The 13,618-nt window shown below is 38.3% G+C and overlaps 1 pseudogene; it reads right to left on the reverse strand.

Moving 5' to 3' along the window:
- Positions 1-2,755: 2,755 nt before the first annotated feature.
- LOC137205116 (mitotic checkpoint protein BUB3 pseudogene) lies at positions 2,756-8,516 on the reverse strand (annotated as a pseudogene).
- Between the last annotated feature and the right edge of the window lie 5,102 nt (positions 8,517-13,618).

Consider the following 13,618-nt stretch of genomic DNA (forward strand, 5'->3'; position numbering starts at 1 on the left):
CTCACTCTTGTGGTCTCTCTTGTTGTGGAGCACAGGCTCCGGACGCGCAGGCTCAGCAGCCATGGCTCACTGGCCCAGCCGCTCTGCAGCATGTGGGATCTTCCCGGACCGGGACACGAACCCGCGTCCCCTGCATCAGCAGGTGGACTCTCAACCACTGCGTCACCAGGGAAGCCCCATACAAATGCTCTTGACAGAGGAGTTAGTTGTTTCCAGGTGAAAATAATAGGGATAGATACTCCTTTCATACTAACTTGTTCTTTAATAATTGAATAGCATTTTGAGTGCAATAGATGCATAGCTCTTAGACCAGACACAAACAGTGGAAAGGCATATTCTTTTATAAGCAAATAGCATGATTGTATTATTGCACATGGAGGGTCTAGCTTAATGGCCAAAGAGTACACTCTGGACATATACTGCCTTGGTTTGAATCCCACTGCACCATTTACATACAGTGTAAAACCTTAAGCAAGTTATTCAATCTCTCTGGGATAGATATAGATATAGATATAGATATAGATGATATAGATATAGATAGATATAGATATATAGATATAGATATATAAATACATAGACATATTTTGTATAGTTTATATATTAAGAGTATATATACACATGTATGTATATATATACATATGTGTGTATAAATTAAGATTTCATATAGTATGTATTTTATATATTAAGAAAAATATATTAAGGCTATATATGTAAGTATAATATACTTATATATATAGTCGATATATATTTTCTTAATATATAAAATATATATGAAATCTTAATTTGTACTCACACACACAAGATGCATAATAAATTTTTATACTTATGATCTATCCAAGACCTCAAGAAACTTCTGGCCTGACTCGTTACTCCCAGAAAGAAAATTTTTAATTTATTTACAGCTAAAACACCATTCGGCAAGGTATCTCATTCAGTTACAGAGGGATACATTTTGCAAAGCAATTTATGTTAGTACATTGTTCCAGGAAATTGCATCACTCAAAGCCAGACTGTCTATGGGTGATTTATTTAACTTTTATTTTGTAATGTTTAAGATAAGCTTCTGATTACACCAGCTTTAAAAATATTCGTGTTAAACTTATCAATGCAGTACATGAATTTTTTTTTCATTTCATTTGGAGTATACACAAAATTATTTTTTATAACAACCTTCATCTTTCCTGAAAATACACACTGGCCTTACCTCCAAGCATATATGAAGCAGGTTTCTCTACCAATCAGTCCTAAATCAGTACCTCAGCTTTTATCAGTGGTCCAGCCTGCTCTGGTGAGCTGACTCATGGGATATATGTTTTCCTTTTTTAGAGGACATGCAGAATTTTTTCATTCTGAGAAGCAGGCAGAGAGCACAATCTCAAAGCTCCTTATCATATATATTTTTGAAAAGCTCATCAAGAAAAAGATATCCCCAATGGATGTGTAGCCTCTTTATTTCTATAAATTAGTGGTTCTCACTCTTTTCTGAAGCAAAGATCCTTCTGATAAAAGCTAAAAAACCTGTCCTCAGAAAAATGTGTTCATGCCCATTCATGCCCGCTAACATACACAACTTACAGGCTCCCTAAAACTCTTAATGTTTATCTAGCAATTCCCCTTGGGTTCTTGAAACCGCTTAAGAAGGTTTGTTCAAGATACTCCAAAAGTCTCTCAAGACCTCTGAGTTGCTGCTTACCTGGATGATACCATGGTATTTGCTCTGATAGGTTTATTTTCAGTGATTATTTTTTTGTCATAATGACAGCTGCCTACATTAAGACACACTCCCCCAAAACTCCTTTGCTGTAGTTATCCTAAGCATATTGTTTAGGGCTTTGTTCATTATATCACAGAGATCCTATTCAGGATAAACTTCAAACCAGAAATTTTTGTGCTTCTCCTGGGTGAATAATTTGCCTTTATTTTATGAGCACTCTGAATGATATAACTGTTCATATTCCTGTTTTTAAATTTATACCTAGAAAGCTAAGAACCAAATCTGTGGCCCTTGCTGGTAAACGTTTAGGATGTAAGACTCTCTTTTTCGAGCACTAGTCTCATTACTGGCTCTACTGTTTCGTGGCCCTGACTTTACTGTTTACTGCTTATTTATGTTATCTCGTTTAGAAACCTTTTATAGAAATTGTATCACATTGCAAAGAAGGAGGAAAAAAGATAGAATAAAGAAAAAGATGAGAAACAGTTTTTAGATGAACTGTTATATTCCTTTATATTCAATTACTTTCAAAGCAAGCAATTCATCAAATATTTGATTCTGATTTATATTTTAAAGTTTTATAAGGCTTTAGAAAATTTAGAAAAAAACAGAAAAAGGTAATAAAAATTTTGCTAATCCACATGTTGCAAAACCTCAGTTGCCAAAACACTTTTTTCAGCTACAAAACATTTTAAAAATTATTATTGAAACGTTCAAATATATAGAAGAGTTGAGAAAAGGGTATCATGAACACTCCTTTATGTATCCATCACCTAGATTTTAAATTTTTGCCATATTTGCTTCTTTTAGTTTTCTTCTGTCCAAGTATTTTAGAGTAAATAACAAATACAAAAGAAACAAAGAATCCTCATTCTACACGAAGTCAGTATGGAAAGGCACAGACAAGATTTTCGTAAGACAGAAAATAGAGAAATCCATACTACATAATGTAACAACAATGGCTCTAACACATCCAGGGGGTAAGTATGATTTGTAGGAAGCAGAAAAGCTTTCCGTAGAGAAGCTGCTTTCAGGAGATGATTAGGTGGACTTAGGTTTTTTTTCTGCATCTGTCACTTGGCAAATGAGAAGATGCCATCTTCAGGATGTCCCGTGTCATCCGTTTTATACATATATAATGATGCTATTGCAAGTGTAGTCCCATCATTACTGAAGACAAGTGGTGTGATGCTGGTGGGGTATCTACAGAACCAGCGCCGTCGCTTCTTGTTAACTGGACCCAAAATATTTACAAATCGATCAGAACCACCCATAGCAAACGTACCGTAGACGTTGTTAAAAGAAATGGCATTGACAGGATAAATCTGCTCAATATTATTTTCTTTGACACTTGAAGACATGCTTCTTCTGTATCTCAGGGATTGGGAGCAAGTACTCAGCTTCCACTTGGCCTTCAACTGAGCTTAATACAAAACTGCTTATTTGAAAATGTTCAAAGGCAGCGAGCCTGGTACGTCAAGTTGGACACCTGGCACTGCTGCACGTAACCCATGTTCTGTAATTCCCACATTAACACTTTACTGCCCACCTTGTCCACAATCAGCTGATCTCCAGACAGAGAGGGTGTTACTCACAGACAGAAGGTCACAGCATTACAAGGAGTTCTGGGATGCCGCAATTTAACTGTCTGATCCCAAGGCCCAGTAACTACCACATTCACTTCTGGACAGTATTCAACACATCTGGTAGGGGCATCATGGGTTCCAGCCAGATCTCCCTGATCAGTGTTGGAATCATGTGTTTTCAGTCGAGGGTTTGATCCCCCACTCCAGGCATGTGTCGGACCATTGAACGCACATCCAAGAGAGCGCTAGGTGCTGGTACGTGAGCTGAATGGCCGGCCCATGGTAGAGATGAACCGCCACATCTCAGGAGGAGACCAGCAGGAACTGGGAGGTGTTGGGGCTGATTTTCACCAAGGAGACATAATCCTCAGTGGGTGGTTCAGCTTGAATTCGTTAGAACCGAACGTATCGGGCTCCACTCAGAAGTAACTTCACCATCTCCTCTTCGCTTCCCTCAGATGTTACAATATCTCACCTCTGTATATTTTAGTGTGCACCCCTGAAAAGTAAACATCTATTTCTACATGATCACAGTGACATTTTCACACCTGACAAAATTTATAATAATCTCCTAATGTCACCTAATACTTAGTCTATATTCAAATTTCCCAGGTATCCTACACCCCCCCCACAAAAAAACCTTTTATAACTGCCCAAAATTCTTAACCTTAGAATATATAAGGTAAGCATACTTTAAGTTCCTCTTCACCCCTGCTTAGCCATTTTGTTTACCTCTAAATGCCAACATGCCTGGGTATTTCTAAATGCTTAAGAAAAATAAAGTGATGGAATTGGTCATATTGTGATCCCATTCAGCAGCCAGAAATAACTCTAGACTCTTTAAGTCGCTAATAAAAATTATCTGCCAGGAAAATTTCAACTTTCAATATTACTAGAATCATTTATTATGAATTATGCAAAGGTTCTATTAATAAAAACCATTATGCACTGATTTTCAAATATAGGTGTGCTATGCCAAAAATCGTACTTATTTATAATATTTATAACTTTGAAATAGAAACTTCCCAGTCAGTTCTTTTAACAATGCTAAACATCGTCACCCTTTTAACATTTGACTATGCTCTCTGCCTCCCTTTTATTTTATTTTATTTTTTTGGCCGCCCTGCATGGTTTGTGGAATCTCAGGTCCCCAATCTAGGACTGAACCCAGGCCATGGCAGTGAAAGCCTGGAATCCTAACCACTAGGCCACCAGGGAAGCCCCCCCCCCCCCAGCTTTTAAAAAACTAGATTCCATCCTAATAATTTACACTATTGCTTGTATATTTTCTGTTCCTATTGAACGTAGTCTTTTATGTGCTTTAAAAACAGATATAAATTTATTTTTAAAAATTTCTTTCAGAAGCATTATCTCATAAGCATTGCCTAATTTTATAATGCATCTGTAGGTCATAGATCTGGCCTATGTTGTTTTATTTTTAAAAACAAATTTCCAGTAAATGCAGTTTACACTTATGAAGTCAAAATGTCAAGATGACTCAGAAACAATACGTTAAATTGCAAGTGAACTTTACAGATTTGATTTGGTAAAGATAGCACAAGATTCAATGAGACCAGACCCTGTGTCTACAATACGCCTGAGTGAGCAATCAGAGAACATTCAGGAAGATAACGTCAAAGGCCAGACCCACACCACTTATGCAAATACCTTGGGGTGGAATTAACCTAATAGAATGAAACATTTTCCTCAAAAAAAAAAAAAATGTCAAAGCACGTGGGAAATGTTGCTAAAGTGTCTCCTCTGATGAGAATTTCAGTGTGGAAGAAACTATGCAAAAGCACACACTTAGAGGCAGAGCCGAGGACAAAAAGTGCCCGCACACAAGTCTCATCACCTATTTCTACCACTTATGGCTGTATTTCCCTCCAGTGAGGTGAACGGAAGTGTCTAAACATAAAGATTGGGACTTCCCTGGTGGTGCAGTGGTTAAGAATCCGCCTGCCAATGCAGGGCACATGGGTTTGAGCCCTGGTCCGGGAAGATCCCACATGCCGCAGAGCGACTAAGCCTGCGAGCCACAACTACTGAAGCCCACGTGCAGATCCTGTGCTCCACAACAAGAGAAGCTACCGCAACAAGAAGCCTGCGCACCGCAACGAAGAGTAGCCCCTGCAATCCGCAACTAGAGAAAGCCTGAGCAACACCACCAAAGACAAATGAATAAAATAAATAAATTTAATAAAACAAACAGATTGAAATTATCTCAAGCAACACCTTTGATCTTGATGTTTATCACACATGAGCATGTCTTCACTCCAAGACATTTGGGGAAGGGATTTTCTTTTTTTAATGTTGAGGCTTCTTTTAATTAATTAATTAACTTATTTATTTATTGGCTGTGTTGGGTCTTCGTTTCTGTGCGAGGGCTTTCTCTAGTTGTGGGCAGCAGGGGCCACTCTTCATCGCGGTGCGCGGGCCTCTCACTGTCGCGCCCTCTCCCGTTGCGGAGCACAGGCTCCAGACACGCAGGCTCAGTAGTTGTGGCTCACGGGCCTAGTTGCTCCGTGGCATGTGGGATTTTCCCAGACCAGGGCTCGAACCCGTGTCCCCTGCATTAGCAGGCAGATTCTCAACCACTGCACCACCAGGGAAGCCCTGGGGAAGGGACTTGAACTATAAAATTCGACACTTGTCCAGAAGAAATAGGTTAAATGAAATTGTGGAATTAACAGGAGAGTTGGAGGCCTGAAAGACTTGGAAAAATGGTCCAGATTCTGAAACTAAGATACAATGAAGCAGTCTTTTAGTCAACAGTAGGCATTCCACACTCTGTTTTAACTCACAAGACTGATTCATGGTGGAGGAGGGCTATGCCATTAAAGTCAGCCAGCTCCTCCCAAAGGATGGTTAACTCTCACCTGTCATTTCATATCATGAGAAAAGCAGAGCCAGGAGGAATCACTACAGTATATCTCTGTCTCTAATTTTTAGAACCTGTGCACCTTATGCCAGTAGATTTTTACAGCACGATTGTCTAAATTCCAAGATAAGCAGAAGCACTTCTGGAGTGATGGAATGAGGACCTCTGAAAACTTTCTTCTTCATAAAAACAATGAGGACATTGGCCAAAATGATGAACTTTTTCAGTACTCTGAAAATTAACCAAAGACTTGCAACAACCCAAGGGGAATTTATTCAAAAAAAAAACAAAAGTCTTGGTAAGAACAGTGAGCTACGTGGCATTTTTAACTTGCCTATTCCCAGCTCCTTCTTGCCCATTCCATCGTAGCTTGAAAATCATCGGCCTTGCAACCACAGTACCGATGAAAACCAACAGCCTAAGAGTCACTGGAGAAGTCAAAGTAGGTTTTGTCAAAGATTAAACAGAGCTGGACAGTAAAGTGGTAAAAGGAGGTTTTATTCAGAAAAACTAGTAACATAGGGGAAAAGAGACCTCAGTATAGAGAACTGGGCTCAAGTCTGAATACAATAAGGAAAATTCACAATTTACAGTCAGGGAGAAAGGTGGGGATCAGTGGATAGAAAATCACTAAGAGGAAACATCACAGTGAAGAGGGGATTCTGCCTAAATTGGCCTAATGAGATTCTTACCAAAGGCAGGCCAGGGTGACCAGACATCACTTGGGGGATGGTATAGGAGGGGGAACCCAATTATATACCAAGAGTGATCAGATATCGAGAATGGAGGAATATGGCTAAACTGACTTAGTAGGATTCTTGCTAAATTTGAACAATGCAGAGATGAAAATGGAAGCTCAAAAGTCAAAGTCTAGTTGAGAAGAGAGTTGAGGGGAGCCTGAGTAGAATTTCAGCAAGGAGAGAATCTTTGTCAGTTTAGAGTTCCTGAGAAAGCCCCGTGTTCACAGAATAGTCACAGTTTGACCTGACTGCCAGCTAGCTCCCTGAGAACCCCATTTATAGGGCGTGTCTTCATATTGCCTCATTCATAGCTCACTCAACTCTAACCCTGACCCTAAACCTAACCACTGTCCAGCCCTTTGCTTTAATTAGGGACGGCTCTGAAGGACCATGCTATATCTCCACAGGACTGGCTGAGACCTCTATTGGAAAAGCCACTCATTTTCCTTCTGCCAAGTCCTGCTTCCCTTGCTCATGTATAGATATTCTTCCCGAGACTGCGCAGCCCCCCGTCTATATTTTTCACACAAATCACTGTTTCACAGTCTGTTTCCAATGATCTCAATTTAAGGTGGAAGTATTGTTAATACCAGAGAGAGAAGGGGTATGTGAAACAGTAAGATCATTAAGAAGGAAAGAGGGAATGAAACTAAAGGCACTAGTGGAATATTGATTGAAAGAGGGGCGTTTTCTCCATTTTGATAAGCAGGGTGGTAAGCATAGGGACAGGTGGGAAATGCTGGCTGAGAATTGCCATAAGATCGTGTCGAATGGAAGAATAGTTTCCCTAAGAAAATTAAGTAAGCAAAAATGGACAGGTGTGCTAGACAAGCAAATGAAATGCTTGTCCACTACAAGTGGAACTCAGGAGCACAAAATAAATCTCAGAAAAGGCTGGAAGCCAGAGAGCTAGGTAACTGGGGGGAAAGCAGGGAAGAGTCTCTCTCTGTCTTCCCACTCCAGTAATCTTCCTCTGGTAATCTGCTTCTCTTTCTCTCCTCCTGCTTTGTTTATTCACCCTGGCTAAATGTATACTACCCACTTCATCTTTTATGTCTCCACGACTTCTGCTTCTAGCTCCTGCCATTTACTTGTAATTCCTGCTTAATACCTACTTTGTTGGAGGCCACCAGACTTTTCTACTTGAGCATTTGCAGAATGTGACAGTTGTCTGAGATCAGAGATTTGGGGTTATTTTGCGTGGAGTACAGTGAGACCTTTAAAATCGCACTCCTCCCCTCTCTGACTATAAATTCAAATCCCAGCTCATCTCATCAATCAGATGATGACTGAGCAACCTCTAAGTCAAGAGTGCATTCTTAGTCCAGTGGAGATGTAAGTGGGTTTGGGTTTGGGGAAGAGGATTGTTTTGTATGCTGTCTATTCAGTGGAGGCTTTGGTTTAATAATCATTAGGTACCTGAGGAAGCAAGTTATAATATAAAATTTAAAACAGCTAGCTAGAGTTACTTTCCCAGAGCAAATGCATGTAATCCTCAAGGAGTATTTATATGGCCAAAGTACACTTCAGAAAAGTAACTGTCAAGGCCATGCTGGCCATTTTTATATTCTTATTTTGCAAATTACCTGATCCATTGTGCATCTTCTATTGAGATATTTTTCTATATTAAACAGTAGAACATTTAATCCATACTAAGGTTGTTAACTTATTGACATGTATATGGCAAAAATTACTCACAGTTCATAATTTGTCTTTTAACAGGGTTTAATAGCATCCCCTCCCCAGGCAATGTTTAATAATTTTCTTTATTCTTAAAAAATATCATTTCAGAGACTTCCACCTCCAGCCACAATAGATAAAAGAGACAAGATTTACCTTCTGACCACGAACAAACTGTAAAATTGAGCATATTAGGCAGCAGGCAACACACGAGTTGGATTCCTGAAAGAATGAAAGCACATGAGGTAAGCTCTACAATCACATCACGTTTCGTTTTTGGGAGACACGTTACAGAGCAGGGAGAGGGGTCCTAAGCACAGCACATTGGTCTTACCAAGTTGAGGGGGGAGTTCACAGTTCAGGAGGGCTGAGGTAGGTACAAGTTGCTACACAGTTATTATACATCAGGAACAAACTAGTTGCAAAATCCTTCTGACTCTGGGGCAGATAGATATCATAAAACATTAAAAATTGATAAAATTGATTTCATCAAAATTAAGAACTTGTGTTCTTTGAAATACACGTTAACAACGTAAAAGGCAAGCCAAACTCGGGAGAAAACATTTTTTAATACACATATCTGTTAAAGGACTTTTACCTAACTACGTAAAGAACTCTCAGATCTTCACGAGAAGACAATTCAGTTTTTCTTAAAGGGGCACAATATCTGAGAAAATACGTCACAAAAGAAACTATACCAATGGACAAAATAAGCAGGATAAAAGTTGCTCTGATCTTTAGTCATCAGAAAAATGCAAATTAAGACTATATTGCGGTAACATTATATACGTACTAGAATGGTTAGAACTAAACAAACAAATGAAAACAGAAAATACGAAGTGCTGATGAGAATATGGAACACATGAAACTCATTTATTGCTAGTGAAAACTGAAAAGGGTGTAGCAGTTTTGGAAAAGAATGTAGTGGTTTCTTATCAAGTTAAACCTATCCTTACTACACAATCTAGCAATGATATTCCTAGGTATTTACCTGATAAAAATCAAAATTAAAAAAAAAAGAAAACTCAAAATGTAGTTCTTGTGTTAGTTTCCTATGGCTGCTGTAAAAAATTACCACAAATAGGGTAGCTTGCTATAACAGAAGTGTATTCTCCCACAGATCAGGAGACCAAAGGTTCGAAATCTTAGCACAAGGTGTTGGCAGGCCTGCTTTTCCTTCAGGAGCTCTAGGGGAGAATCTGTTCCTTGTCTCTTCCAGGCGCTGGTGGCTGAGGACATTCCTTGGCTTGGGAGAGCATTACCCCAATATTCACAGCCAGCATCTTCAAATCTCTCTCTGCTCTGTCTTCACATCACCTTCTCTTCCCTGTGTGTCTAATCTTCCTCTGTCTGTCTTCTAAGGACACTTGTGATGGCATTTAGACCCCACCTGCCTAATTCAGGCTAATCTCCCCATCTCAAAATGTTTAGCTTAATCATATCTGTGTAAACCCTTTTCCCATAAAAGGTAACATTTATGGGTTCCAGGGATTAAGACCTGATTTTTTTGGAGGCTATTCCTCAGCTTACTATAGATCCCTACAAAGATTTGGACGCAGATGTTCACAGAAATTTTATTCATAATAGCCAAAAACTGGGAAAAAAACGCCCCCAACAAATAAAGAAGTCATCGTATATGCATTCGATGGAATATTACTTGTCTGTTAAAAAAATGAATCCTTGAAACATGCAACAACATGGATGAATTTCAAATACTTATCTTGAGGGAAAGAAGCCAGACACAAAATAGCACATATTGTGTGGTTTCATTTGTACAGAACTCCAGGATGAATAAACCTCATCTATAATGATAGGAAGTACATCCATGTTTGCTTCAACCTGGAGGTAGAAAATGAGGATTGACTGGGAAAGGAGTAGAAGAGAACATTTTGTGATGATGCAAGTGTTATGTATCTTGAACATGGTGATGGTAACATTGGTGTGTACCTATTTCAAAATGGGTCAGATTCAACACTTAAAGTGCTCTGCATCTAATTGCATATGAATTAAGTCTCATAGAGTTGGTTTCAAATATAGATTTTAAATAGTAAGATTTATTCATTAAAAAAAATTAACCTTCAGAGTTAAAAAAGTCTGATCTCCCACCATCCAAACTCACTTAGAAAAGTTATTTCTAAGTACATATTTTTAAAATATTTTTATGGTATGCCTTTATTTTATTTTAATATTTTATGTTTCTTATTCATTTTGAACTTTTTTTCTTTTCTTTTTTTTGTGGTACGCCGGCCTCTCCCGTTGCAGGGCACAGGCTCCAGATGCGCAGGCTCAGCGGCCATGGCTCATGGGCCCAGCCGCTCCGCGGCATGTGGGATCTTCCCAGACCGGGGCACGAACCCGCGTCCCCTGCATCGGCAGGCGGACTCTCAAGCACTGCGCCACCAGGGAAGCCCCCATTTTGAACTTATTTTAAGATAAGTGAGAGATTTTTCTCTATGGCCAACCAGTTTTCCCCAAAACATTTGTTAATCAATTTTTTCATTTATTAGAAATTCTACCCTCATCATAACTAATTTTCCATACATACTTTGTTCTATTTCTATGTTGTTTATTCTGTTCGGTTGATTTGTACATTATTTTCTTTTGATTTTTTTGGTGAATGACTACTTTAGCTTTAAGCATATTTTGATATCTAATAGGCCAAGTCTCTTCTTATTACTCTTCTTTCTCAGAATTTTATGACTTTGTCTCTTAAGTTTTATTTCCAACATGACTTTCTATCTTCATCTAAGTCAAAAGACAATAAAAAAAACAGGTACAAAACATAAGCCTTTATGGAAGGATTCTGACTGAAATAGATTGAATGTATAAATTAATTTAGGTATAAAATATCTTAAAATATTGAGGCAAGGGATGTATACAGCCAGCCTTCAGGAGCTGCAAGGACTAAGAATTTCAAATCCACTGGCAATTCCATTTCTTTTTTCTATTTCTCAATAGAATTAATATACCTAAATTAATTATGTATATCTTCAAATAATGTATAAATTAATTTAGGCATAAAATATCTTAAAAATTATGGCATGTCCCCCATATATATTCAAATATATCTTTATATCCCTCATTGTGTCTGTAGTTTGTTTTATGAAGACGTTTCTGGGGACTCACAGTGGCTAAGTGGCTAAGAATCTGCCTGCCAATGCAGGGGATATGGGTTCAAGCCCTGATCCGGGAAGATCCCACATGCTGCGGAGCAACTAAGCCTGTAAGCCACAACTACTGAGCCCATGTGACACAACTACTGAAGCCCGCACGCCTAGAGCACGTGCTCCACAAGAGAAGCCACCGCAATGACGCACTGCAACGAAGAGTAGCCCCCGCTAGCGGCAACTAGAGAAAGCCCGCACGCAGCAACGAAGACCCAACACAGCCAAAAAGTAAATAAATAAAAGAAATTTATTTTTTTATAAAAACATTTCTTGTGCTTTGCTACTTGCTACCTAAGACTCAAGATAATTTATATCTTCATTGGGATTATGGTCTTTAATATTATAAAGCAATACTCTGTTCTAATCACATATTTCATCTTGAATTCAACTTTTTCTGATATTGATAATAGGTATACTTTAATATATCTTCGCCTATACTTTCAACTTTTCTGAATCACTTCATTTTAGGCAAGATTTACAGGTGGCTTGCAGCTGGAATTTTTTTCATCCAATAGAAGCTGTTATTTTGTGTTGTGTTTATTTCGTCTGAATTAATTTTGTAAAGAATGTAATTGATTTTATTTTAATTCTGATCTTATGCTTTCACTTTTTAGTTTTCATTATTTCCTCTGTTTTCTACCATTTGCTATATAATCTGTTTTTTGTCTACATGCCTATTTTCCTAAGATAGATACTCTAATTTTACTAGCAGTTGCTGATACAATATCTCATAATATTCTTATGCCCATATTTGGCAATTTATCAGTTTCAAAGATAAAGCAGTATATATTAAATATCTGTTTAGTTAGAAACCTTTTTGGCAAGTTATTGTAGTCTAACCCAATTTGCTTTATAGAAAAATGAGAATTTGCTAGAAAGCTGTTGTGATATTCAGTCAAATCCAAAAAAGGTTTCATTAGCCATGCCTTAGGAAGGCAAGGGGTGTATACAGCCAGCCTTCAGGAGCTACAGGGACTAAGAATTTCAAATCCATTGGCAATTCCATTTTTTTTTTCAATTTCTCTCTGTGGATCAGTTTGATTTCTTTCCTACCATGTGGTAGAAAAAACGCTTTTAAATTTTACTTCTTACAGCTTTAAGCATCTGAGAGATATTGGCCTCTCTTGGGATCCCTACCCAATATCCTTTGCAAAGGACCACTGGATTTGCTTCTTCAGATGCCTTTTCCTAGACCAATTAATGGGGTTACCTTTGACACAGTGATTGTTCCTGCCATAATCATGTGGATAGTCAGGGAAAGGAATATGGTTTTCAGACTAGCAGAGGGTTTGGCAGACAAAAGAGTGTGTTCTGTACTCTCACACTATGAGAGATAAGCAAACTGTCCGTCTTTTGCTCCCGTTACCCAGAAGCTAATTAATTTTGGAAATTTCTGGCTTGATTTTTTTCTTCCTTATCTGTACATCAGCCACCACTTGCAATAAAACTAGACACTTCTATAGCTCTTCAGGTTTGGCTTGTGGTTTTCACGTATTACTAGGGTTCTTTTTTCTTAGTTTCAAAAAGTTTATTCCTAGTTGCTTCAAGACATGAATATATTAGGCAAAATTCCAGATGAATAAATGGGACTTTCTACTGATATCAGAGAACAGATTGCCAGACATGGGAGGCAGGGGAAGAGAGGAGAGATCAAATGGGTGAAGGTCATCAAAAAAGGCATAAACTTCCAGTTCTGAAATAAATAAACCCCAGAGATGTAATGTACAGCATGGTGACTATAGTTAATAATACCATATTGTATATTTAAAAGTTTCTGAGAGTAGATCTTCAAAGTTCTCATCACAAGTAACTAGGTGTGGTTATGGATGTTAATTAGATTGGACTGTGGT

Source organism: Pseudorca crassidens, chromosome 13 (genome assembly GCF_039906515.1).
Source record: "Pseudorca crassidens isolate mPseCra1 chromosome 13, mPseCra1.hap1, whole genome shotgun sequence".
In the NCBI taxonomy this organism is placed as follows: domain Eukaryota; kingdom Metazoa; phylum Chordata; class Mammalia; order Artiodactyla; family Delphinidae; genus Pseudorca; species Pseudorca crassidens.